At 47.2% G+C, this 27,093-nt stretch overlaps 1 long non-coding RNA gene and 3 other non-coding genes across 4 annotated transcripts; 3 read left to right on the top strand and 1 right to left on the bottom strand.

Annotated features, from left to right (window-relative positions):
- Positions 1 to 3,811: 3,811 nt before the first annotated feature.
- On the bottom strand, positions 3,812 to 9,979 carry LOC129059695 (uncharacterized). The gene is made up of 3 exons (XR_008525716.1): positions 9,940 to 9,979; positions 5,488 to 5,543; positions 3,812 to 4,713 (listed from the first exon to the last, which is right to left on the bottom strand). It is a non-coding gene; the product is annotated as an uncharacterized LOC129059695 (long non-coding RNA).
- On the top strand, positions 5,617 to 5,690 carry TRNAN-GUU (transfer RNA asparagine (anticodon GUU)). The gene has a single exon. It is a non-coding gene; the product is annotated as a tRNA-Asn (tRNA).
- Positions 9,980 to 11,982: 2,003 nt separating the features above from the next.
- LOC112131612 (U1 spliceosomal RNA) lies at positions 11,983 to 12,146 on the top strand. Its single transcript, XR_002913628.1, has one exon. It is a non-coding gene; the product is annotated as a U1 spliceosomal RNA (small nuclear RNA).
- A 5,893-nt stretch (positions 12,147 to 18,039) lies between these two features.
- TRNAN-GUU (transfer RNA asparagine (anticodon GUU)) lies at positions 18,040 to 18,113 on the top strand. The gene has a single exon. It is a non-coding gene; the product is annotated as a tRNA-Asn (tRNA).
- The last annotated feature ends 8,980 nt before the right edge of the window (positions 18,114 to 27,093 follow it).

Below are 27,093 nucleotides of genomic sequence, written 5' to 3' on the forward strand. Positions count from 1 at the left end.
GCTGAAAACTTCCCAAATTTGATGAAAGACAAGAATACAAACACAGTAGCCTAACAAACTCCAAGTAAGATACACTTAAAGAGACCTACACCAAAACACATTATAATCAAACTTTCAAAAGTCAAAGACAGAGAATCTTTAAATTGGTAAGAGAAAAGCAACTGGTCACATGCAAGAAAACTTTAATAAGATTATCAACAGATTTCTCATCAGAAACCTTGGAAGCTGGAAGGACAGGAAATCAAAAGCTGCCAACAACCAGGAGGGGTGGCTCATATCTATAATCCCAACACTTTGGGTGACTGACGCAGGCAGATCACTTGAGGTCAGGAGCTCAAGATCAGCCTGGCCAACATGGCAAAACCCTGTCTCTATTAAAAATACAAAAATTAGCCAGGCGTGGTGGTGGGTGACTGTAATCCCAGCTACTTGAGAGACCGAGGTGGGAGAATCACTTGAACCTGGGAGGCAGAGGTTGCAGTAAGCCAAGATCTCACCACTGCACTCCAGCCTGGGTGATAGAGTGAGACTCTGTCTTCATAAACAAACAAACAAAAGCTGCCTGTGAAAGGGAAAAGGATCAATAAATGGATATTCCAAAAAGTCCAAAGTCACAGAAATATCAAGCCAAAATAAACTGGGTTCCTGACTGGAAATGGAGCCCAGGCTATGGCAGCAAACCACAGAAGTTCAGTACCGAACTGCAAGGTGGAGCAGACTTTACTGGGAATCCTGGAAGGGATCCAGAGCAGGCAGTTTGAGCTTATGAAGAATTTTAACTTTGTTTTGGATCAAATTTTGCTCTTTAATTTAGTCAAGAGAAATTTTTTCCCTACACAACACACATAGTATTGTCAAGAGAATTTTTCAGGGTAGCCATGACACTACTATGTGTGTTTGTTTTAATTTGATCTTCCTATCAACTGTCAAAATAAGAGATCTCTAAAATCTTTTTTTTTAAATTCACGTGTCTAATTTAAGGGATTCATCTTCAGGCCATTGGCAATTAGAATTTCCAATGGTGTAATTATTGCAATAGCAATTCAACCAAATAGCTCCTTTGTGGAAATCCCAGGATGTCATTTTCCAGGTTAACTTCCTGGGAAGGGCATAGAAGAGGCAATCCCAAAGATTCCCCTGCAAGAAAAAAGTTCAATGCAAAGAGTAGACCACAGATGGGTAAGGATGATGTTTGCCTCCAGTAACCCACAAATTTGTGGGGGCTTCCAGTCACAGACCTTGAATCTATAATACCATGTAGGCCATCTTGGGATTGAGCTTTCCTAGAACGAACCAGGCAACAAGAGTTGAGATGACAAAAGCCTCAAAGGGATGGGACTTCTTAAGACAAACCCCAAGATCTTGACATGGTCAGAATAAAAAGGGTGCTGGGGTTCCCAGCCATTTTCAGACAGGCCTCCTAGTATGACCTGAAAGTTACCACCTCTTTCCAGATAGTGGAAACCGAGAGAAAGCGCTCCCACTTGGTCACAAGTCAAGCTCTCAAGCACATAAAATAAGATGAGAAGGAACCTCAACCGGTACCCCCTTTTATGACAGAATAACACATAGAGACAAAGACAAAGGAACAGACAATTTCAGGGAAGAAAGGGATTAAACAATAAGAATTGGTACACAAAGTACCAAAAAGCACACCAGAGTCACTACACCCAAGACTAGTCACACAAATCCTTTTCTCCAATTAATCAAGATTTTGGAGAGGGAAAAGAAAGAAACAGTGATTTTTACTGTCCACTTGATGAGATTCCACACAGAGAAGGAGGCCGGGAGCCTGGCTGGTAAAAAAAAACTCTTACCCTTATGACAGCTGATCAGATGCTGGGTTCTTCACTGCAGCTTCCAGAAGAGCAGAGCTTTCCTATCCTGCTTACAGCTCCAAAACTGTAGGGGCCAATGGAAACCCTCCCTCATAACCCTCTGAAGTTTCACTCAAAAATCAAGTCACAAAAGGCAGATTAATTGGGGAAAAGGCATAAAATGTACCAACATGTGCATAGGGAGAGTCACAGAGTGATTACCCTCCCCTACCCACAATGGGATGCAGAAGCTTATATACCATCTCGAGGTAACAGAATGAATGATGGCTCAAAGCATGGCCAAAACCAGGTGCAACCAGAGTCAGAGGTATATCCAATTATTGTGGGCAAGACAAGTGATGGGAGGGAGAGAAAATGAGGCTCGGCTAGCGAAGGTGGTCTTAATATGTAAATGAAACCTTACAGGTAGCAACTCTCAGAAAGAATAAACCCTAAAAGTTTCTTTCAGACCTTTACAGGTGTCAGACTTTCTGTTAATCTTTCCTAGATCTGCGCAAGGAAAGACATGGCTGTATCAATGCAGATTCCCTACAGATGCAAATCTCCTCGACAAAAGACAACTTTGCAAGGCTACCTCTGCAGCTGGCTTTCTGAAGAGGCATCTCAAAATATGTCCAAGAAGTGTATTTTGGGGTAAAATATTTTTAATTCCTTCACATCTACAGCCTGATGCACCTGCCGTTTCAATGCACCATTGTTGGTGGCAACTCCATTCTTCCCTACACTCAAGCCAAAACACCAGGTTCTCCTTGTGGCTAGTCTTTTTCTCACAGCACACATCCAATTTGTCAGAAAACTTATGTTTCCTGTTTGGTTAATTACAGATTTTGATCTGCCCAAACTTTCTCTTTCTTGGTGTCTGAATTTTGGCAATGGAGTCTCCTGATACAGGCAGGATCGATTCTACTGATGATTCTCAAAACCGTCAGACATTTAAGAGCCTTAATCTCGGGGTCAGGGTTTGGGCCACACTTGAAACTTTTCTTTGGGCCTACCCGTCAAAATCAGCCTGGCCAGGCCTGTCTTCAAGGCCCAGGGACAGGGCCAGGTCATCCCGACGCTTCTTGAAGCTTCTCCCGCCAGGTCGGCAGCCACCCTCCCCTTCCCTCTGACCTGCAGAGAAGCTTCTGGGGGCATTTATTCAATTTGCTAGGAACCCACGAGCGCAGGCGCACGTGACTCTCTGGTTCCCACCCCACCCACAGCCCTCCTTGGTCCTCTCGCTGTCTGAAGCGGGCAGTAATGTTCTGGGTGAGTTTGGGTTCTGAAGACACCTAGTGAAGGAGGGACTGGTAGGGAAGGGCACTGGCCCCTTAGGTCCTTCGCAGCCAGGGATCCGAAAAAGGTCTTGAAGAAATAGAAAGGGAGAGTTGGAAGTTGATCAAAGGGAAAGAAAATCCTAGATTTCCTATCTGAAGGCACCATGAAGAGAAAGTCCGCCTCCTCTGGGCCGCGTCCTCACATCGCTGGTGAACCGAGTTCTGTTCTCCATTGGAGACCAAATCAGTTGACTTTGGCTTGACACCTAGTGAAGAAGCCTCACTTTGTCCTCCCCCGCTTAGCTCTTGATCCTGAAGCACTTGATTTTCTCTCCCGGGCTTTCGATGGATTTCAGGGATGCAACTGAGAAATTTGTTTTTAATGCACTTAATTGAAGTCAGAATATTGTAAAGTATTTTTGCAAAGAAAAACGTTTCCTTTTGCAATGAAGACATTCAGATGTGAGGAAAATCACTAGGCTCTCACAAACACAAATTCCACGTCAGCAGGTAGGTTTGACCCTCAGGTTGGGCATATTTTCAGTGCACTGTTGGAACTTAAGATGAATCTAGGACATTGATGATTCATGTTTTCAGGTTTTTAGTACAATTTAATATTTTAAATTTGAATACGCATTCTGAAAATTGTATAACCAGCACAAGAAACCGGCTTTACACCATATTTACAAACATAGGAAAGAAAGATGATATTTTAAATGACAATGCTTCCTAAATGGCAACATTTTTAAAGTACCTAGAGAAAAAAAGTCAACCTAGAATTCTATGCAAAAATAAAATTTCAAAACTGTGAGTGAAATAAGGACATTGAAAACATACAAAAGCTAAAAGAATTCACCAATCCACACTACAAGAAATCTTAAGAGTCCTCCGGGCAGAAGCAAAAGGATACCAGATAAAAATGTGGACCTACACAGAGAAACGAATATTGGAAATGGCATTTAGAAAGCATGTACTACACGTTTTCTTATAATTTAAATCTTTCAAAAAATATTTGACGTAATAAATAAAAGTAAGAATGAATCGCTTTTTAAAGCTTACAGTGCATAAAGTAAAAATACATAACACTAGGATAAAGGCCAGAAAGGGAGGCATAGTGATACTAGAAAGCAGACTATGATAAATTAAAGATGTATCCCAGAAACCCTAAAGCAGCCTCTGAAATAAGAAAAGGGTTATAGCTAATAAAGCAACAAAGGAAAGAAAACGGAATGAAATAAAAGCTATGGAAACACTATGCTGGAACAACTACCCTCCAGGCTTCCACCCTACAGAAATACACCAGTGGCCAATGAGAGTGTACAAGAATGATGACTGCAGCATTATTTATAATCATAAAATAATAAAACCAACATAATTTCAAAGATATATGAAAAGGGTTTTATTTATTTAACAGACAATTGAACAAACAAACAATGGAGGCAAGTCCTTTGCCACAAGGAACACAGAGGGTCATGATGATGCTACTCCTGCAAGGATTTCAGGGTTCCCAGACGCCTAGTTTTCTGTCTGGTTCTTCTGGAAGATGTTATTCTTGGGAAGCAATAGGTCCTCGAGTTTGGGGCTCTTTCAGGTTCTCTCTCCATTTCCCCATTCTGCTACAATAAACAAACAAACAAAAACAATTCTCACTTCCAGAAGATCCCGCCTGTGCCTCTGCATGCGCATTTCAGGAGGTCTGGATGTCTGGTCCACCGCTCCCCGTCTTCTTTCCCAGCTTTTGCTTTTCCCTTTCTTTACCTGCTCTCGCCCTACAGCCCCACTGCCGGACCACCGCCCAGCTGAGCCCCCGCGGCTTCACCGCGCAGAAGGTGCGACGGAGGCCCTGCCAGTTGCCCGCCCTGCGGGGTGCTGAGAAATCAACGCTTTGTAAAAGGAACTTCCCCATGGAAAAAAGTCTGTTGATTTCCGCTCTCAGGGCTCTTCAAAGGACTAAAAGCTAAAGGCCACGATCAATTCATTCGACAAGTCCTAGTCGTGAGCCCTGGTGAGTACCAGACCCTGCTCCCCCCAGGGGACCCCCGAGCGACCCTCACCACCATCCCTGCCCTGGTGGAGCCCCTGTGAGGAACACAAGATCTGAAGGTGGCAGCGGAAGCTCCTCAGCGGCCCCCACAGCGACTGGGCAGGGTGGGCACAGGCTCCTTCAATGGGTGAAGGCGGCGCGAAGAAGGGGAAGAACCATCCCCGGAGCCCGCAGGGCGTTCAGCTTCCCTTGGGCCCCCAGGCGGCTCTGGCTGGGTCGCCGACCGGGGGATTTCTGGAAGCTTCTGAAGCAGGGGAGGGGCAGGGCGGGCGAAGGCAATTCGGCTGTTCTTCTGGCTCCGGAATCTCCTAACGCGCAGGTGTCCAACGTGACCGGCGCGACTCACCGCTCTAATCTCTCTGGTTTTCCAAGGCCTTGCTCAGTGGTCCCGCCGGGCGGGCCCTGAGAATAGACGGAACGGAGGAAGTTCAGTGAGTGCGCCCTTCCTATATGCCCAGTAGAGTCGGAAGCGCTTGTCTCTGTGGCGCAATCGGTTAGCGCGTTCGGCTGTTAACCGAAAGGTTGGTGGTTCGAGCCCACCCAGGGACGCCTATTGGACCTTCTGAAGCATTCACGCATTGTCAATCACTAGATAAATGGGGAAGATTTTATCTTCCCGAAGTCCCAAGCCACTAATTTATGATTGATCCATGTCAAGAGCCCCCACCTTCCCGACCAGATTCTTAACCGGGTATCTCCTGAAATGCCGGGTTTACACCTGTGTAACTAAGGAATCCTGAAACAGAGACCTAGGAACCCACTTCTGGTGTGATAAAATTATAATTCAGTCCCTTATACGCTTAAACGAGTAATTTACAAACCTCCATTTTTTCATATTTTAGTAGTCGGGGCCCACTATTACCTCCAGGATGAGCCTGGGTTTCCTGATTGCTCTATCAATAACGTGACCAGTGGAATCATTCATCACGATAGTGATCTTCTCCATCATTTTTGAAAACAGTATTTTTCCTCAGTTTATGCATGATTTAACCCTTTTCAAAATGTTTTTGTTAGCCAGGTGTGGTGGCATGCACCTATAATCCCAGCTACTTGGGAGGCTGAGGCAGGGGAATCGTATGAACTTGGGAGGTGGAGGCTGCAATGAGCTGAGATGGCACCACTACGCTCCAGCCTGGGCATTACAGTGAGACTCCATCTCAAAAAAAAAAAAAATGTTTTTGAGATGACGTTAGTTTCATGGTTTTAGGATCACAAAGAACGCTGCAGTCACCATTCTTGTACAGATATCTTTGGTCATTGTGGAAATGTTTACACTGCAGACATTTCTGTAGTGTAGAAAGCTGGATGCGCCATTGCTACATTATATTGCTTACATAATGCTTCTAATTAGCGTCCATTCTGCAAATGTATCTTTCATGGGAGCAGCACCAAATAATATTCCAATATAAATGTTTATAAGAGGAAAATGTGCAGGTGTGCAGTTGAGCTGCGTGACTCTCCATGGGGCCCATGTGCATAAAATGGTGGCATTAGTAATCATCTGAGAGTGGAGTTTGTGGCCCTCTGATGTCAAAAGCTGAGGCAGAGGACATGAAAACCCTTGCTGTACGTCCTCTGTAGTCTGGCCAGAATTATTCCTAGGTCGGTGGTCTCTTATCAGGAGGGAATGCTGCTTGCTTGTTTTGTCAAAACCACAAAGGGAGGGAAAGCATCAGGCTGTTGGTTGATAACAGTAGTGAAGCAAATCTTTCCAAAGGCTTGGTTTGTTAACCCTTAGGAAAAACAATCCTAACTCTTACAAGATGGTGCCATGCATTTCCAGGCTCTTGGTGTCCCAAAGAACTGTACATGACACACGAAGCGGCAAAGCAAAGCAAAAATTTATTAAGCACAGTAACACTCTCGGAGTGGGGAGAGTGGGCTGACCTCTGGGATGTGAGATCAGTATTAGTTTGGTGTACTTTGGGTCTTTCTATGTGTGGCTTTTTTTCTTCCCTTCACAAGGATGTCTAATCATTAGCCAGTGTTTGCCTTTTGATTGATAGGTGGGTTGTTTAGTTACTTTGGCCCTTGTGTGCTTGCACATTGCCTCCATCCCATAATTTTAAGTACATGCATGATATGCAGTCCATATGCATGAGTTTTAATGAGCTGATTATGATATGGAGTCATGTTAAGGATGCTATTTTTCTCTAATGCACATGCGTATCTCTGAGGAGCTGCCCCTTTACTGGTTTGGATCTCGCCGGCCATGGGGTCCTTGCTTGCTTTTCCTTTTTTTTTTTTTTTGAGACAGAGTCTCATTATGTTGCCCAGGCTGGAGTGCAGTGGTGCAATCTCGGCTCACTGCAACCACCGCCTCCTGGGTTCAAGTGATGCTCCTGTCTCAGCCTCTCAATTAGCTGGGAGTACAGGAGTGCACCACCATGCCCAGCTAATTTTTTGTATTTTTAGTAGAGAAGGGATTTCACCATGTTGGCCAGGCTGGTCTCAAACTCCTGACCTCAAGTTATCTGCCTGCCTTGGCCTCCCAAAGTGCTGGGATTACAGGCATGAGCCACCGTTCCCAGCCTTGCTTGCTTTTTAAAATCTTACCTTTTGTTTTGGCTGCTGAACTTCTGCCTTTTATCTTGCTTCTTGCTCTCCCACACCGTCACCTTGCTTTTCTTTCTGCTTTCACTCACTCTGCCTTTTATCCAACTTCCAATTCCCTCTGCTGTTCTCCTGCCTCATAATGGCAGTTAGTGAGAGGAGGTTTTAAGGTGGCATGTCTAACCTCCTAGCCTGCCACATCCAGAAACCACTTTCAAGGTTTCTCTGCAGTCCTGTCAGCCAAGAGGGAGTCCATTCAGTTGGTTGTAGGTCCTAGGGCTTATTTTTATTTCTCAATCCTGACAAGATAAGGCTGGATTAATGCAGATTCTTTGCAGGTGTAAATTTCCCCTACAAAAGACACTTTTGCAGAGTTACTTCTGTTTGCTGGCTCTCTGACAGCATCTTAAAATATGCCAAAGAAGTATATTCTGGGGTAAAATATTTTGATTTTCTTCATCTATCCAGAGCTTCACCATGCTGACAGCCTCCAATCCAAGCATACCTGAAGCTTTTCTTTGTTAGTTTGTTTGTTTGTTTGAGACACAGTCTCGCTCTGTCACCCAGGCTGGAGTGCAGTGGCGTGATCTCGACTCACTGCAAGCTTCACCTCCCAGGTTCATGACATTCTCCTGCCTCAGCCTCTGGAGTAGCTGGGACTATAGGTGACTGCCACCATGCCTGGCTAATTGTTTGCAAATTTTTTAGAAGAGATGGGGTTTCACCATCTTAGTCAGGATGGTCTTGATCTCCTGACCTTGTGACCACCCACCTGGGCCTCCCAAAGTGCTGAGATTACATGCATGAGCTACCGTGCCCAGCCCCTGAAGCCTTTCTTTTTAAAAAGCTTTCCCACCCTTATGACTGCCTTCAAGTCTCTGCCAAAACGCAAATAACAGTGACTGACTCCCTGCTATAGCAAGCTCAGAATAAAGAGCCTTTGCTTTTTTTCATTTGGGTGGTCTTTGTTTATTTGCAGAAGCTTCAATGTAGAGTTGACAAGGACTCCAATCTTTGACCAAACCTTAGTAGTTTCCTCTGAGCCCTTTTCTCTGTTACTTCTTCGCCTGCCAAGTCCAATTTTAGGAAACAATACTGTTGAGTCTAGTTTATCAAGAGTCTTCGCAACCACCTTTCATAGCTAATCAAGTTCCTCTTAGTAATTTTCCATCCACTGACTTTCTTATCTTGCCAATTGGCTATAATCTTCAACTCCTCCTGCTGTATTTGAGGTTGAGCCCAGTTCTCTGCTGGTCTCTCTTGCCTACTGTAGTACATACAATAAAATCTGTCTCATGTTTTTAACAAGTGTCCAGTGTAGACCCTCAGAAACTACCTTTACAAAATTATGACAATAAGAGAAAGCTGACATGGCTGACTCCATCTTCGTTCCAGCCTCACAGGCTAGCTGTCTTTGCTCATTCCTATGCAATTTCTCCCAAGCTATTTTTGGGAAAAATCGAGTTTATAGTTTAAATCAGGGGTCCCCAAACTTCAGGGCCACAAGACAGGTACTAGTCCATGGCCTGTCAGGAACCCAGCCGAACAGCAGGAGGTGAGCTGCAGGCTTTCAAGCATTGCCACCTGAGCTCCACCTCTTGTCAGAACAGCATGAGCGTTAGATGCTCATCAGAGCTCGGGCCCTATTGGGAACTGCTCATGTGAGTGATCCAGATTGTGCACTCCTTATGAGACTGTAACTAATGCCTGATGACCTGAGGTGGAACAGTTTCATCTGGAAACCATCCACCACCCCCTTCCATGGAAAAAGTATCTTCCACGAAACCAGTCCCTGGTGACAAAAAGGTTGGGGACAGCCAAAAAGGCTGGTTTCAATGATAACCTTCCCCAAAACTAAATAACCCCTGTAAAACTAATGAAAGATCACCAAGTTAGGACGATGAAAGGGGCCTGATTCCTGATAAGATGTATGACTCGTTAAATAATTACCAGCCATTATTCCAGAAGTCACAAGATTCACAGCTTCCCCAATTACTGCTGTGAAGAACATCACTATTGTAGAAGCTAAGATTGGCCTCTTGAGATGTCTTTTCAGGCTTTTGCATTTCTGACCATTGGATGGCACCATCTGGCCCGAAAATCAACCAGTCCCTTAGCCCTCACCCAGCAGCTGACTCCATGCAGGAGGGCCATTTTCCATGCCCCTGTGATTTCATCCCGAACAATCAGCACAGCGCAAGCCCTAGCCCCCTCCCCAACAAACTATCTTTGAAAAACCCCTTACCTCCAAGCCTTCAGTGAGATTGGTTTGAGTAATAACTCTGTCTCCCACATGTCGTGGCTGGCTTGTGTCAATGAAACTGTTTCCTGCAGTGCCATGGTCTCCTTGAATTGATTTTGTGTGTACATTGGGCAGGAAGAACCCATCAGGCAGTTACATCTGCAGGACGATGCCAGTTCTTTCCACAAAGGCTGGTCAGATACCCAGAAAGTATTTCTCCACTACCACCTGGACAATGTGTCTCCCTGTCAATCTCCAGGGAATGGGGCCTGGATCAAGTATTTAGTATTCAGCAGTTACTACCCTGTCACCTAATCCCTCATTTTCAATATTTTGCCAAGCTTCCAGTGGCCTAACTGGCCACCACACCACAGAATCTTCACTTTATGGTCTCCAAGGAGAACTCTCCACTCGATGTTTTGTGATTTGAACAACGGAATAGAATCTGATACTGGTGGGCTGGGGGAGGTCCCCGGACACTGGTGGGATCTCGACCCCAGCCATGGCGTCCAGGCTCTTGACACCATCTCGAGAACAAAGTCAAAGATGAGTCAGCAAATAGTGAAAGAAGAGATTTATTGCAAAGCAAAAAGTACACACTCAAGAAAGGGGAGTTCGGGCATACTTGAGAGAGAACAATGGGTTCTGGGGTTTCATCTTGATGGGTTTCTTTAACCAAGGAGTGGAATATTCATGAAAATTCCTGGGTAAAGGTGGAGATTTCTCGGAACCGCGGTGCCATCCATTTTTACATCAAATATTGGTCTCAGAACTGTCATGGGACCGGTGGGTGTGTGATTTGGTATGTTAATGAGCATATAATGAGGGCCTAAGTAAAACCTCCATCAAATCCAGCACCACAGTGGGTCCACTCAGTCTTAGCCAGCTTGGTCCACACCCTGGTTTTTCAGCGTCTTAACAGCCCATAGCCTCAAGTCATGTAAATCTGCTGCCTAGAATTTGTTATCCTGTGACCACCCGGTAGTATTCCTGTCTCAAATCTACTTGTAAATATTCAAATGGTCATTGACTTGGGCATTCCAACTTTGCTTACTTCACAGTGTTTCCTGCATAATATATAAGAAAAGATGATCCAGACATTTGTTAAACTTCTCAAATAAGATGTGTCCCAGGTATTTGTGTCAAATTTGGGTGATTTTGGTTTTGTCTTTGCAGAATATAAAAAACTAACATGAGGTAAGCACTAAGGTGTGGAGATGGCTGTGCAAGAGATGACAAAGTCCAACACCATGCTTGAGAGTGTCCAATCATCTCTTCTGGGGCAGCATATTTTTCTACAATACTGAATTTGGAAAAAAAAAAAAACCAACAACATCAAAAAAAGAAAAACAAACCTACAAGATTGATGAAACTGGACAACTGTCTTTATAAGATTACCAGTGATAAAACCAGTAAGGAAGGCTGGTTTGCAGTCATCTGAGCAGCCTCTTTACTTTCATAAATATGGTTTCTCTCTGATATTAAACGGCTTCCAATTGCAAGTGGAATGCTACATCACAAGGATAAGGACGCGAAGAGAACCGGTTTCTTCTGTAATCTGAAACACTCTAGTTTGAGAATTAAAAGCCATTATTTGAAGAAGGGTGCCCCCCAGCTCCATCTGGCCTCCGAAAGGTTGCTTCTCAACACAGGCTAAAGACCAGCTTCTTTGGGAGAGAGCAGATGCAGGGGAGGGAGAGAAAAAGGGAGAGGCAGACGTCATTTCCCCTTGCCGGCTCTGGCAGCGGATTGGTCGGTTGAGTGGCAGAAAGGCAGACGGGGACTTGGCAAGGCACTGTCGGTGACATCACGGATAGGGCGACTTCTATGTAGATGAGGCAGCGCAGGGGCTGCTGCTTCGCCACTTGCTGCTTCGCCACGAAGGAGTTCCCGTGCCGTGGGAGCGGGTTTAGGACCGCCGATCAGAACTGAAAATCCCAGCTGTGTGTGAGGGCTGGCAAGGTCTCGGGAGTGCGCAGGGGAAGTGACCGTGTGTGTAAAGAGTGAGGCGTATGAGGCTGTGGCGGGGCAGAGGCAGAAGATCTCATACTTACCTGGCAGGGGAGATACCATGATCACGAAGGTGGTTTTCCCAGGGCGAGGCTTATCCATTGCACTCCGGATGTGCTGACCCCTGCGATTTCCCCAAATGTGGGAAACTCGACTGCATAATTTGTGGTAGTGGGGGACTGCGTTCGCGCTTTCCCCTGACTTTATATAGTCGGAAGAATAGGCTGTACGTTACGGTTGTTTTTTTTCTTTTGTTTCTTTCTTTATTTGTGTTTTAGCCTTAAGTGTTAATCCTACAGTGGGAAACTGGGGAATAGAAAGTAACATGTAGTCTATCCGCGGTGGGAGAAAAAGTGAGCATCAGTCTTATTGGCGTTATAACACAAGCTAACAAGGGTGAAGTCCGCCCAGCTCTTCCCTTTCTATCCTGGCTGCTTTTTGCGGGGATTGGTCCGTGTTCCCCAGTTTCTTGGTTTCTCACGCTGTGTGAAAATCTTCGTGTTTTTTCCTACCCCCCAGTCACCTCTTACACAGCCTCTGCTTCCAAGCGCAGCCCCCACAGGAGTTGGTAGGATTTCTGTGCTAGCGTAGAAACTACGCAGTCTGACGCTGTTCTCTGGGAACGCTGTTCTCTGGGAAGAAAGCAGGCCTTTGGGGCTCTCAATCCCCAGATTCTCCAGTACGAGAAGAGGTTCTCGGAGCTGTAGCAGCTGTTGGAGAGATCCGGAGAGCTGGAGCAGCAGCGGCTGAGGGTGGGTGCCAGGGTGGGGTAGGGGCAGGCCCTGTCCTCCACCTGCCCAGCCTGGTGCTTTAACCTCTCTCTCACCCAGGGCACAGAACACAGTCGAGGCCTGGAGAGTGCCCTCATCTGGCTGGAGGAGGAGCAGCAGGGAGGGCCAGGGCTGGCAGGATGGCCCCCTGGGCGAGCGCCTACTGATCCCCTGTGCCCCATTCAGGAGTGCCAGCCTGGCCCAGGTGAATGCCATGCTCCGAGAACAGCTGGACCAGGCAGGTTTGGCCAACCAGGCTCTGAGGAGATACGAAAGGTGACCAGTGACTGGACACGCAGCCGCAAGGAGCTGGAGCAGTGGGAGGCGGCATGGAGGTGCGAGGAGGAGGTGGGCATGGGGGTGCAGGGAGGCCAGCTGGACTCAAGAGGAAGTGGCACTGCAGAGGAGGGAGGACTCAGAAGCCTGGAGAGGGAGAGGGAGCACTGTCTAAGGGAGCATGTTAGCAGAAGTAAACAGATGTCATCACAATAGCTGGTCTTTATCAATGTGTAGCATGTACCATGTGTACCATGTGAATTGACCTTTATTCCTCGTGATAACTGCGTGTGGTATGTGCTATCATCCTCCTCATTTTAGAGAGGTTAAGGCCAGTCGCGGTGGCTCATGCCTGTAATCCCAGCACTTTGGGAGGCTGAGGCAGGCAGATCACCTGAGGTCAGGAGTTCGAGAGCAGTGTGGCCAACATGGTGAAACCCCATCTCTACTACAAATACAAAAATTAGCCTGGTGTGGTGGCACACACCTGTCGTCCTAGCTATTCGAGAGGCTGAGAGATCATGCCACTGCACTCCATCCTGGACAACAAAGCAAGACTCTGTCTTCAAATGAATAAATACATAAAGAGTGGTTAAGTAACCTGCCCACAGTCATGCAACTGGCAGCTGGGATGCAAAGCTAGGTCCCTTGCATTTTTGCCCTTCCTTGCTGCCTCTTGCAGCCAAAAGAGGACTTGAAACCCAGGTCCCTGTGCAGGAGGGAGCCATGAGGCTTGGGAAGCTGAGCGTGGCCGCTGCAACACAGCTCCGTGTACAGGCCCACAGGAAGACCCACTCTCTGAACGACGGTGCCTCCTGGGATGGTCGGAGATGAGGGAAGCAGGGGGAGGGAGTAAACCCGCTCTCACACCAACCCTTCCCTCGGCATGTCTTCCCTCCAGTCCTTCAATGCCTACTTCAGCAACGAGCACAGTCACCTGCTCCTCCTCTGGAGGCAGGTGGTGGGGTTCTGGCGGTTGATCAGTGAGGTGAAGATGTTCACTGAGAGGTGAGGCCTGGCCGGGGATGGGGCAGCAGCTGAGAGACAGCCCTGCTCTTTCCATCCAGCTCAATTCAGTTGAATTTCAGTTCAACTCAATACACCTACTGTGTACAAGGGCCTGTGAGGACACAGAGGCCACTTGTAATAACCATTACCACAGTCGTGGCAGTCAGCATTTATTAGATGTTTACTCTGGGCTAGGCTCTTTGTATATTTCATTTCAACTAATATTCATAGCTTCCCTGTGAGGTAGGAACTGTGTTCATTCCCATTTTATAGATGAGGACATTGAAGTGCAGAGAGGTTGAGTGATCTTCCTGAGGTCACACGGTAGTACATAAGTGGCTGAGTCGGAGTTTCAAGTTCCTGACTTTTTTTTTTTTTTTTTTTTTTGACATGGAGTCTTGCTCTGTCACCAGGCTGGAATGCAGTGACACAATCTTGAATCACTGCAACCACCACCTCCTGGGTTCAAGCAATTCTCCTGGCTTAGCCTCCCGAGTTGCTGGGATAACAGGCGCATGCTGCCATGCCTGGCTAATTTTTTTTTGTATTTTAGTAGAGACAGGTTTTCACCATGTTGCCCGACATTAGCAAAACTCTTTCAGTTTTGGGGCTTGCCTGCCCTGCGTCACAATCATTGTTTCCTTGGGTTTCCCAGGAATGTACATGTGTGAGACTGCCACCCGCTTATAGATCTGTTTCCCTGCAAGGAAGCAGGAATACCTTGCCTGTGGCTTCCAGAGTTGGAGATACATGTTGTTGCACCACTGAGTGCTAACATTTGATTTTGGAATCAAGTGATGCATTCAGACTGGTTGCTTTCATTCTGTGGGATACATGTAGTGAACACATTCATGATTGAGTTTCCTGCTTTTAGCTGGAGGAAGAAAGATTTATAATTGTGATTTGTATGAAAAAATCATAGGCAAGGGAATGGGTGTAAAATAAACTTTATTGTCAGAGGTTTCTAAAGGCTCATGCTTCAAGGAAAACAGACATATGCTGAAGAGCTGATAAACTGTCTACAGCAGTGTTATTCTAACTTAATCTTGATTTCAAGTTCTTTCCATTTTCCTCCAGCTGCTGTTGACTCCAGTTATATATAGGATGGGGGAAAGGGGATTATCTATGAATCTAGGCATCACTGTCTCTTGGGCAGTTATCACATTTGCAGGCTGAAGGGATGTGATTTCTACAATCAAACTATACATTTGGAGTGCAAATCTGGAGTGGCTGTGAATCAGGAGTGCAAATCAGGAGTGCAAATCAGGAGTGGCCTGGCCAGGCCTGTCTTCAAGGCCCAGGGACAGGGCCAGGTCATCCCGACGCTTCTTGAAGCTTCTCCCGCCAGGTCGGCAGCCACCCTCCCCTTCCCTCTGACCTGCAGAGAAGCTTCAGGGGGCATTTATTCAATTTGCTAGGAGCCCACGGGCACAGGTGCGCGTGACTCTGTGGTTCCCACCGCACCCACAGCCCTCCTTGGTCCTCTCGCTGTCTGAAGCGGGCAGTAATGTTCCGGGTGAGTTTGGGTTCTGAAGACACCTAGTGAAGGAGGGACTGGTAGGGAAGGGCACTGGCCCCTTAGGTCCTTCGCAGCCAGGGATCCGAAAAAGGTCTTGAAGAAATAGAAAGGGAGAGTTGGAAATAGATCAAAGGGAAAGAAAATCCTATATTTCCTATCCGAAGGCACCATGAAGAGAAAGTCCGCCTCCTCTGGGCCGCGTCCTCACATCGCTGGTGAACCGAGTTCCGTTCTCCATTGGAGACCAAATCAGTTGACTTTGGCTTGACTCCTAGTGAAGAAGCCCCGCTTGTCCTCCCCCGTTTAGCTCTTGATCCTGAAGCACTTGATGGTCTCTCCCGGGCTTTCGATGGATTTCAGGGATGCAACTGAGAAATTTGTTTTTAATGCACTTAATTGAAGTCAGAATATTGTAAAGTATTTTTGCAAAGAAAAACGTTTCCTTTTGTAATGAAGACATTCAGATGTGAGGAAAATCACTAGGCTCTCACAAACACAAATTCTACATCAGCAGGTAGGTTTGACCCTCAGGTTGGGCACATTTTTAGTGCACTGTTGGAACTTAAGATGAATCCAGGACATTCATGATTCATATTTTTAGTTTTTTAGTACAATTTAATATTTTAAATTTAAATACGCATTCTGAAAATTGTATAACCAACACAAGAAACCGGCTTTACGCCATATTTACAAACATATGAAAGAAAGATGATACTTTAAATAACAATGCTTCATAAATGGCAACATTTTTAAAGTACCTAGAGAAAAAAAGTTAGCCTAGAATTCTATGTAAAAATAAAATTTCAAAACTGTGAGTGAAATAAGGACATTGAAAAACATACAAAAGCTAAAAGAATTCACCAACCCACGCTACAAGAAATCTTAAGAGTCCTCCAGGCAGAAGCAAAAGGATACCAGATAAAAATGTGGACCTACACAGAGAAACGAATATTGGAAATGGCATTTAGAAATCATGTACTACACATTTTCTTATAATTTAAATCTTTCAAAAAATATTTGACGTAATAAATAAAAGTAAGAATGAATCACAAAGCTTACAGTGCATAAAGTAAAAATACGTAACACTAGGATAAAGGCCAGAAAGGGGGGCATAATGACACTAGAAAGCAGACTATGATAAATTAAAGATGTATCCCAGAAACCCTAAAGCAGCCTCTGAAATAAGAAAAGGGTTATAGCTAATAAAGCAACAAAGGAAAGAAAACGGAATGAAATAAAAGCTATGGAAACACTATGCTGGAACAACTACCCTCCAGGCATCCACCCTATAGAAATACACCAGTGGCCAATGAGAGTGTACAAGAATGATGACTGCAGCATTATTTATAATCATAAAATAATAAAACCAACGTAATTTTGAAGGTATATGAAAAGGGTTTTATTTATTTAACAGACAAGACAATTGAACAAACAAACAATGGAGGCAAGTCCTTTGCCAAAAGGAACACAGAGGGTCATGATGATGCTACTCCTGCAAGGATTTCAGGGTTCCCAGACGCCTAGTTTTCTGTCTGGTTCTTCTGGAAGATGTTATTCTTGGGAAGCAATAGGTCCTCGAGTTTGGGGCTCTTTCAGGTTCTCTCTCCATTTCCCCATTCTGCTACAATAAACAAACAAACAAAAACAATTCTCACTTCCAGAAGATCCCGCCTGTGCCTCTGCATGGGCATTTCAGGAGGTCTGGATGTCTGGTCCACCGCTCCCCGTCTTCTTTCCCAGCTTTTGCTTTTCCCTTTACCTGCTCTCGCCCTACAGCCCCACGGCCGGACCACCGCCCAGCTGAGCCCCCGCGGCTCCACCGCGCAGAAGGTGCGACGGAGGCCCTGCCAGTTTCCCGTCCTGCGGGGTGCTGAGAAATCAACGCTTTGTAAAAGGAACTTCCCCATGGAAAAAAATCTGTTGATTTCCGCTCTCAGGGCTCTTCAAAGGACTAAAAGCTAAAGGCCACGATCAATTCATTCGACAAGTCCTAGTCGTGAGCCCTGGTGAGTACCAGACCCTGCTCCCCCCAGGGGACCCACGAGCGACCCTCACCACCATCCCTGCCCTGGTGGAGCCCCTGTGAGGAAAACAAGATCTGAAGATGGCAGCGGAAGCTCCTCAGCGGCCCCCACAGCGACTGGGCAGGGTGGGCACAGGCTCCTTCAATGGGTGAAGGCGGCGCAAAGAACGGGAAGAACCATCCCCGGAGCCCGCAGGGCGTTCAGCTTCCCTTGGGGCCCCATGCAGCTCGGGCTGGGTCGCCCACCGGGGAGTTTCTGGAAGCTTCTGAAGCAGGGGAGGGGCAGGGCGGGCGAAGGCAATTCGGCTGTTCTTCTGGCTCCAGAATCTCCTAACGCGCAGGTGTCCAACGTGACCGGCGCGACTCACCGCTCTAATCTCTCTGGTTTTCCAAGGCCTTGCTCAGTGGTCCTGCCGGGCGGGCCCTGAGAATAGACGGAACGGAGGAAGTTCAGTGAGTGCGCCCTTCCTATATGCCCAGTAGAGTCGGAAGCGCTTGTCTCTGTGGCGCAATCGGTTAGCGCGTTCGGCTGTTAACCGAAAGGTTGGTGGTTCAAGCCCACCCAGGGACGCTTATTGAAACTTTTGAAGCATTCACACATTGTCAATCGCTGGATAAATGGGGAAGATTTTATCTTCCCGAAGTCCCAAGCCACTAATTTCTGACAGATGCATGTCAAGGACCCCCACCTTCCCCACCAGATTCTTAACCGGGCATCTCCTGAAATGCCGGGTTTACACCTGTGTAACTAAGGAATCCTGAAACGGAGACCTAGGAACCCACTTCTGGTGTGATAAAATTCTAATTCAGTCCCTTATACGCTTAAACGAGTAATTTACATACCTCCATTTTTTCATATTTTAGTAGTGGGAGTCCACTATTACCTCCAGGATGAGCCTGGGTTTCCTGATTGCTCTATCAATAATGTGACCAGTGGAATCATTCATCACGATAGTGATCTTCTCCATCATTTTTGAAAACAGTATTTTTCCTCAGTTTATGCGTGATTTATTTAACCTTTTTCAAAATATTTTTGTTAGCCAGGTGTGGTGGCATATGCACCTGTAATCCCAGCTACTTGGGAGGCTGAGGCAGGAGAATCGTTTGAACTTGGGAGGTGGAGGCTGCAGTGAGCTGAGATGGCACCACTACACTCCAGCCTGGGCATTATAGTGAGACTCCATCTCAAAAAAAAAAAATGTTTTTGAGATGACGTTAGTTTCATGGTTTTAGGATTACAAAGAATGCTGCAGTCACCATTCTTGTACAGATATCTTTGGTCATTGTGGAAATGTTTACACTGCAGACATTTCTATAGTGTAGAGAGCTGGATGCGACATTGCTACATTATAGTGCTTACATAATGCTTCTAATTTGAGTCCATTCTGCAAATGTATCTTTCATGGGAGCAGTACCAAATAATATTCCAATATAAATGTTTATAAGAGGAAAATGTGCAGGTGTGCAGTTGAGCTGCATGCCTCTCCATGGGGCCCATGTGCATAAAATGGTGGCATTAGCAATCATCTGAGAGTGGAGTTTGTGGCCCTCTGATGTCAAAAGCTGAGGCAGAGGACATGAAAACCCTTGCTGTACGTCCTCTGTAGTCTGGCCAGAATCATTCCTAGGTCGGTGGTCTCTCATCAGGAGGGAATGCTTCTTGCTTGTTTTGTCAAAACCACAAAGGGAGGGAAAGCATCAGGCTGTTGGTTGATAACAGTAGCGAAGCAAATCTTCCAAAGGCTTGGTTTGTTAAACCTTAGGAAAAAAAATCCTAACTCTTACAAGATGGTGCCATGCATTTCCAGGCTCTTGGTGTCCCAAAGAACTGTACATGACACACAAAGCAGCAAAGCAAAGCAAAAATTTATTAAGCACAGTAACACTCTCGGAGTGGGGAGAGTGGGCTGACCTCTGGGATGTGAGATCAGTATTAGTTTGGTGTACTTTGGGTCTTTGTATGTGTGGCTTTTTATCTTCTCTTCACAAGGATGTCTAATTGTTAGCCAGTGTTTGCCTTTTGATTGATAGGTGGGTTGCTTAGTTACTTTGGCCCTTGTGTGCTTGCACATTGCCTCCATCCCATAATTTTAAGTACATGCATGATATGCAGTCCATATGCATGAGTTTTAATGAGCTGATTATGATATGGAGTCATGTTAAGGATATATTTTTTCTCTAATGCACATGCCTATCTCTGAGGAGCTGCCCCTTTACTGGTTTGGATCTCGCCGGCCATGGGGTCCTTGCTTGCTTTTCTTTTCATTTTTTATTTTTTATTTTTTTTGAGACAGAGTCTCATTCTGTTGCCCAGTCTGGAGTGCAGTGGTGCAATCTTGGCTCACAGCAACCTCCGCCTCCTGGGTTCAAGCGATGCTCCTGTCTCAGCCTCCCAAGTAGCTGGGAGAACAGGAGTGCACCACCACGCCCAGCTAATTTTTTGTATTTTTAGTAGAGACAGGGTTTCACCATGTTGGCGAAGCTGGTCTCAAACTCCTGACCTCAGGTGATCTGCCTGCCTTGGCCTTCCAAAGTGCTGGGATTACAGACATGAGCCACCGTGCCCAGCCTTGCTTGCTTTTTTAAATCTTACCTTTTGTTTTGGCTGCTGAACTTCTGCCTTTTATCTTGCTTCTTGCTCTCCCACCCCATCACCTTGCTTTTGTTTCTGCTTTCACTCACTCTGCCTTTTTTCCAACTTCCAATTCCCTCTGCTGTTCTCCTGCCTCATAATGGCAATTAGTGAGGGGAGGTTTTAAGGTGGCATGTCTAACCTCCTAGCCTGCCACACCCAGAAACCACTTTCGAGGTTTCTCTGCAGTCCTGTCAGCCAAGAGGGAGTCCATTCAGTTGGTTGTAGGTCCTAGGGCTTATTTTTATTTCTCAATCCTGACAAGATAAGGCTGGATTAATGCAGATTCTCTGCAGGTGTAAATTTCCCCTACAAAAGACACTTTTGCAGAGTTACTTCTGTTTGCTGGCTCTCTGACAGCATCTTAAAATATGCCAAAGGAATATATTCTGGGGTAAAATATTTTGATTTTCTTCATCTATCCAGAGCTTCACCATGCTGACAGCCTCCAATCCAAGCATACCTGAAGCTTTTCTTTGTTTGTTTGTTTGTTTGAGACACAGTCTTGCTCTGTCACCCAGGCTGGAGTGCAGTGGCATGATCTCGACTCACTGCAAGCTTCGCCTCTCAGGTTCATGCCATTCTCCTGCCTCAGCCTCTGGAGTAGCTGGGACTATAGGTGACTGCCACCATGCCTGGCTAATTGTTTGTAAATTTTTTAGAAGAGTTGGGGTTTCACCATGTTAGTCAAGATGGTCTTGATCTCCTGACCTCATGACCACCCACCTGGGCCTCCCAAAGTGCTGAGATTATATGCATGAGCCACCGTGCCCGGCCCCTGAAGCCTTTCTTTTTAAAAAGCTTTCCCACCCTTATGACTGCCTTCAAGTCTCTGCCAAAACGCAAATAACAGTGACTGACTCCCTGCTATAGCAAGCTCAGAATAAAGAGCCTTTGCTTTTTTTCATTTGGTTGGTCTTTGTTTATTTGCAGAAGCTTCAATGTAGAGTTGACAAGGACTCCAATCTTTGACCAAACCTTAGTAGTTTCCTCTGAGCCCTTTTCTCTGTAACTTCTTCACCTGCCAAGTCCAATTTTAGGAAACAATACAGTTGAGTCTAGTTTAGCAAGAGTCTTCGCAACCACCTTTGATAGCTAATCAAGTTCCTCTTAGTAATTTTCCATCCACCGACTTTCTTATCTTGCCAATTGGCTATAATCTTCAACTCCTCCTGCTGTATTTGAGGTTGAGCCCAGTTCTCTGCTGGTCTCTCTTGCCTACTGTAGTACATACAATAAAATCTGTCTCATGTTTTTAACAAGTGTCCAGTGTAGTCCTTCAGAAACTACCTTTGCAAAATTATGACAATAAGAGAAAGCTGACATGGCTGACTCCATCTTGGTTCTAGCCTCACCGGCTAGCTGTCTTTGCTCATTCCTATGCAATTACTCCCAAGCTAATTTTGGGAAAAATCGAGTTTATAGTTTAAATCAGGGGTCCCCAACCTCCAGGGCCACAAGACAGATACTGGCCCATGGCTTGTTAGGAACCCAGCTGAACAGCAGGAGGTGAGCTGCAGGCTTTCAATCATTACCACCTGAGCTCTGCCTCTTGTTAGATCAGCATGAGCATTAGATGCTCATCAGAGCTCAGGCCCTATTGGGAACTGCTCATGTGAGTGATCCAGATTGTGCACTCCTTATGAGACTGTAACTAATGCCTGATGACCTGAGGTGGAACAGTTTCATCTGGAAACCATCCACCACCCCCTTCCATGGAAAAAGTATCTTCCACGAAACCAATCCCTGGTGACAAAATGGTTGGGGACAGCCAAAAAGGCTGGTTTAAATGATAACCTTCCCCAAAACTAAATTACCCCTGTAAAACTAATGAAAGATCGCCAAGTTAGGACGATGAAAGGGGCCTGATTCCTGCTAAGATGTATGCCTCGTTAAATAATTACCAGCCATTATTCCAGAAGTCACAAGATTCGCAGCTTCCCCAATTACTTCTGTGAAGAACATCACTATTGTAGAAGCTAAAATTGGCCTCTTGAGATGTCTTTTCAGGCTTTTGCATTTCTGACTATTGGATGGCACCATCTGGCCCGAAAATCAACCAGTCCCTTAGCCCCCACCCAGAAGCTGACTCCATGCAGGAGGGCCATTTTCCACACACCTGTGATTTCATCCCCAACAATCAGCACCGCGCAAGCCCTAGCCCCCGCCCCAACAAACTATCTTTGAAAAACCCCTTACCTCCAAGCCTTCAGTGAGATTGGTTTGAGTAGTAACTCTGTCTCCCACATGTCGTGGCTGGCCTGTGTCAATGAAACTGTTTCCTGCAGCGCCATGGTCTCCTTGAATTGATTTTGTGTGTACATTGGGCAGGAAGAACCCATCAGGCAGTTACATCTGCATTACGGTGCCAGTTCTTTCCACAAAGGCTGGTCAGATACCCAGAAAGTATTTCTCCATTACCACCTGGACAATGTGTCTCCCTGTCAATCTCCAGGGAATGGGGCCTGAATCAAGTATTTAGTATTCAGCAGTTACTACCCTGTCACCTAATCCCTCATTTTCAATATTTTGCCAAGCTTCCAGTGGCCTAACTGGCCACCACACCGCAGAATCTTTACTTTATGGTCTCCAAGGAGAACTCTCCACTCGATGTTTTGTGATTTGAACAATGGAATAGAACGTGATACTGGTGGGCTGGGGGAGGTCCCTGGACACTGGTGGGATCTCGACCCCAGCAGTGGTGTCCAGGCTCTTGACACCATCTCGAGAACAAAGTCAAAGATGAGTCAGCAAATAGTGAAAGAAGAGATTTATTGCAAAGCAAAAAGTACACACTCAAGAAAGGGGAGTTCGGGCATACTCGAGAGAGAACAATGGGTTCTGGGGTTTCATCTTGATGGGTTTCTTTAACCAAGGAGTGGAATATTCATGAAAATTCCTGGGTAAAGGTGGAGATTTCTCGGAACTGTGGTGCCATCCATTTTTACATCAAATATTGGTCTCAGAACTGTCATGGCACTGGGTGGTGTGTGATTTAGTATGTTAATGAGCATATAATGAGGGCCTAGGTAAAACCTCCATCAAATCCAGCACCACATCAGGTCCACTCAGTCTTAGCCAGCTTGGTCCACACCCTGGTTTTTCAGCGTCTTAACAGCCCATAGCCTCAAGTCATGTAAATCTGCTGCCTAGAATTAGTTATCTTGTGACCACCCGGTAGTATTCCTGTCTCAAATCTACTTGTAAATATTCAAATGGTCATTGACTTGGGCATTCCAACTTTACTTACTTCACAGTGTTTCCTGCGTAATATATAAGAAAAGGTGATCCAGACATTTGTTAAACTTCTCAAATAAGATGTATCCCAGGTATTTGTGTCAAATTTGGATGATTTTGGTTTTGTCTTTGCAGAATATAAAAAACTAACATGAGGTAAGCACTAAGGTGTGGAGATGGCTGTGCAAGAGATGACAAAGTCCAACACCATGCTTGAGAGTGTCCAATCATCTCTTCTGGGGCAGCATATTTTTCTACAATACTGAATTTGGAAAAAAAAAAAAAACCAACAACATCAAAAAAAGAAAAACAAACCTACAAGATTCATGAAACTGGATAACTGTCTTTATAACATTACCAGTGATAAAACCAGTAAGGAAGGCTGGTTTGCAGCCATCTGAGCAGCCTCATTACTTTCATAAATATGGTTTCTCTCTGATATTAAACGGCTTCCAATTGCAAGTGGAATGCTGCATCACAAGGATAAGAATGTGAAGAGAACCGGTTTCTTCTGTAATTCGAAATACTCTAGTTTGAGAATTAAAAGCCATTATTTGAAGAAGGGTGCCCCCCTGCTCCATCTGGCCTCGGAAAGGTTGCTCCTCAACACAGGCTAAGGACCAGCTTCTTTTTTTTTTTTTTTTTTTTTTTTTTTCGGTCAGCAAAACGAATTTATTTTTCCATGTTGAAAAAGATAGACTCATAAGATAAGATCACCTACCTAATGATTCCAAAATCTGATTTGCGCGTTAAAATCACATGGGGAACCTATCGATGTATAATCAAATGCTAGCTAATTTGCCGTTAGTCCAAATTTCATTTTAGGGACCAATGACTTCATTTTACAGGCAGGGAAGTTGAAGGTAACACAATTTGTGGCAGAGTTGGCCAAGAGACCCCAAATCTCCTCCCAGCTTACAGTCCTGTTTTCATTCTACTGAACCTTCCCTTACATGCAAGAACTTCCAGGATTAAAGAGATAAATATCTGTAAATGAAATTTTAAATGGATTTTTGGACATATCTCTTCTATTTGTTTCCCCTGAATTTCTACTCTCTATGAGTACATTGGATGTCAAGTTCCTTAATAGCAAGAACCTTTATGAAAAGTGACCAACAGCACAAAATCCTATACTAAGTACTGGTCGGAACAAATTTCGAAGACCCAGTTTCATCCATTAGGAGCTTATTTACCCAGCATTTACTGAAGGCTCACTCGGTGCATACTCTCTGCTAGGCTCTCTGGGGATATAAGAATTTTAAATAGATGTGCTTCAAAGGAACATGCAGTCTCATCGAACAGAGAGGACCCAAACATACAAAAAGGTAACTTAACCAATTTGTGCAATAATAGCTCTTGTCTCTGGGTGTTTTAGTTAAAGTAGCTGCTGTAACCCAAAAACTCCCAAATGTGTAGTAGAAATTCCTGATGGGTGGGTAGTTTTCCTCCAGAGGGTGACTCAAGGCTCCAGTCTCTTTCCATCTTTTAGCTCTCTCATCTTCAACACGTGGTTCCCGGGGCCATTGTGTTTTTTTGTATCAAGTTGATAGAAGGGACACAGCAGTGGGGAATCCCCTTCTTTGGGAGGTGAACCATCTTCTTTCTTTTCTTTCACACTCTATTGGCACTATTTCACACTTAACTGCAAAGGAGGTGAGAGTGCAATGTGCTGTTCTCCTCCCAGACGGGGCGGCCGGGCAGAGGCACTCCTCACTTCCCAGAGGGGGCGGCCGGGCAGAGGCGCTCCTCACTTCCCAGACCGGGCGGCCGGGCAGAGGCGCTCCTCACTTCCCAGACGGGGCGGCCGGGCAGAGACGCTCCTCACTTCCTCCCAGACGGGGTGGCGGCCGGGCAGAGGCGCTCCTCACCTCCCAGACAGGGCGGCCGGGCAGAGGCGCTCCTCACTTCCCAGACTGGGCGGCCGGGCAGAGGCGCTCCTCACTTCCCAGACTGGGCGGCCGGGCAGAGGCGCTCCTCACCTCCTAGACGGGGTGGCCAGGCAGAGGCGCTCCTCACTTCCCAGACGGTGTGGCGGCTGGGCAGAGGCGCTCCTCCCTTCCCAGATGGGGCAGCCAGGCAGAGGCGCTCCTCACTTCCCAGAGGGGGCGGCCGGGCAGAGGCGCTCCTCACTTCCTCCCAGACGGGGTGGCGGCTGGGCAGAGGCACTCCTCACCTCCCAGACGGGGCGGCCGGGCAGAGGTGCTCCTCATCTCCCAGACGGGGCGGCCGGGCAGAGGTGCTCCTCACTTCCCCCCAGACGGGGTGACGGCCGGGCAGAGGCACTCCTCACCTCCCAGACGGGGCGGCCGGACAGAGGCGCTCCTCACTTCCCATACGGGGTGGCAGCCGGGCAGAGGCGCTCCTCACTTCCCAGATGGGGCAGCCGGGCAGAGGCGCTCCTCACTTCTCCCAGACGGGGTGGCGGCCGGGCAGAGGCGCTCCTCACTTCCCAGACGGGGCGGCCGGGCAGAGGTGCTCCTCACTTCCTCCCAGACGGGGTGGCGGCCGGGCAGAGGCGCTCCTCACCTCCCAGACGGGGTGGCCGGGCAGAGGCGCTCCTCCCTTCCCAGACGGAGTGGCCAGGCAGAGGCACTCCTCACCTCCCAGAGTGGGCGGCCAGGCAGAGGCGCTCCTCACTTCCCAGAGTGGGCGGCCGGGCAGAGGCGCTCCTCACTTCCCATAGGGGGTGGCAGCCAGGCAGAGGCGCTCCTCACTTCCCAGATGGGGCAGCTGGGCAGAGGTGCTCCTCACTTCCTCCCAGACGGGGTGGCGGCCAGGCAGAGGCGCTCCTCACCTCCCAGACGGGGCGGCCGGGCAGAGGCGCTCCTCACCTCCCAGACGGGGCAGCTGGGCAGAGGCGCTCCTCACCTCCCAGAAGGGGCGGCTGGGCAAAGGCGCTCCTCACTTCCCATATGGGGTGGCAGCCGGGCAGAGGCGCTCCTCACTTCCCAGACGGGGTGGCGGCCAGGCAGAGGCGCTCCTCACCTCCCAGATGGGGCAACCGGGCAGAGGCGCTCCTCACTTCCTCCCAGACGGGGTGGCGGCCAGGCAGAGGCGCTCCTCACCTCCCAGACGGGGCGGCCGGGCAGAGGTGCTCCTCATCTCCCAGACGGGGCAGCCGGGCAGAGGCGCTCCTCCCTTCCTCCCAGACGGGGTGGCAGCCGGGCAGAGGGGCTCCTCACATCCCAGACGATGGGCGGCCGGGCAGAGGTGCTCCTCACTTCCCAGATAGGGCGGCCGGGCAGAGGGGCTCCTCACATCCCAGACGATGGGCGGCCAGGCAGAGATGCTCCTCACTTTCTAGACGGGGTGGCGGCGGGGCAGAGGCTGTAATCTTAGCACTTTAAGAGGCCAAGGCAGGAGGCTGGTAGGTGGAGGTTGCAGCGAGCCGAGATCACACCACTGCACTCCAGCCTGAGCACCATTGAGCATTGAGTTAGCGAGACTCCGTCTGCAATCCCAGCACCTCGGGAGGCCGAGGCAGGCAGATCACTCGAGGCCAGGAGCTGGAGACCAGCCCGGTCAACACGGCGAAACCCCGTCTCCACCAAAAATACAAAAACCATTCAGGCGTGGCGGCGCGCGCCTGCAATCCCAGGCACTCGGCAGGCCGAGGCAGGAGAGTCACCGGAGCCCGAGGCAGGGAGGTTGCAGCGAGCCGGATCATGGCAGTACAGTCCAG

Source organism: Pongo abelii, chromosome 1, assembly GCF_028885655.2.
Source record: "Pongo abelii isolate AG06213 chromosome 1, NHGRI_mPonAbe1-v2.0_pri, whole genome shotgun sequence".
Taxonomy (NCBI): Eukaryota; Metazoa; Chordata; class Mammalia; order Primates; family Hominidae; genus Pongo; species Pongo abelii.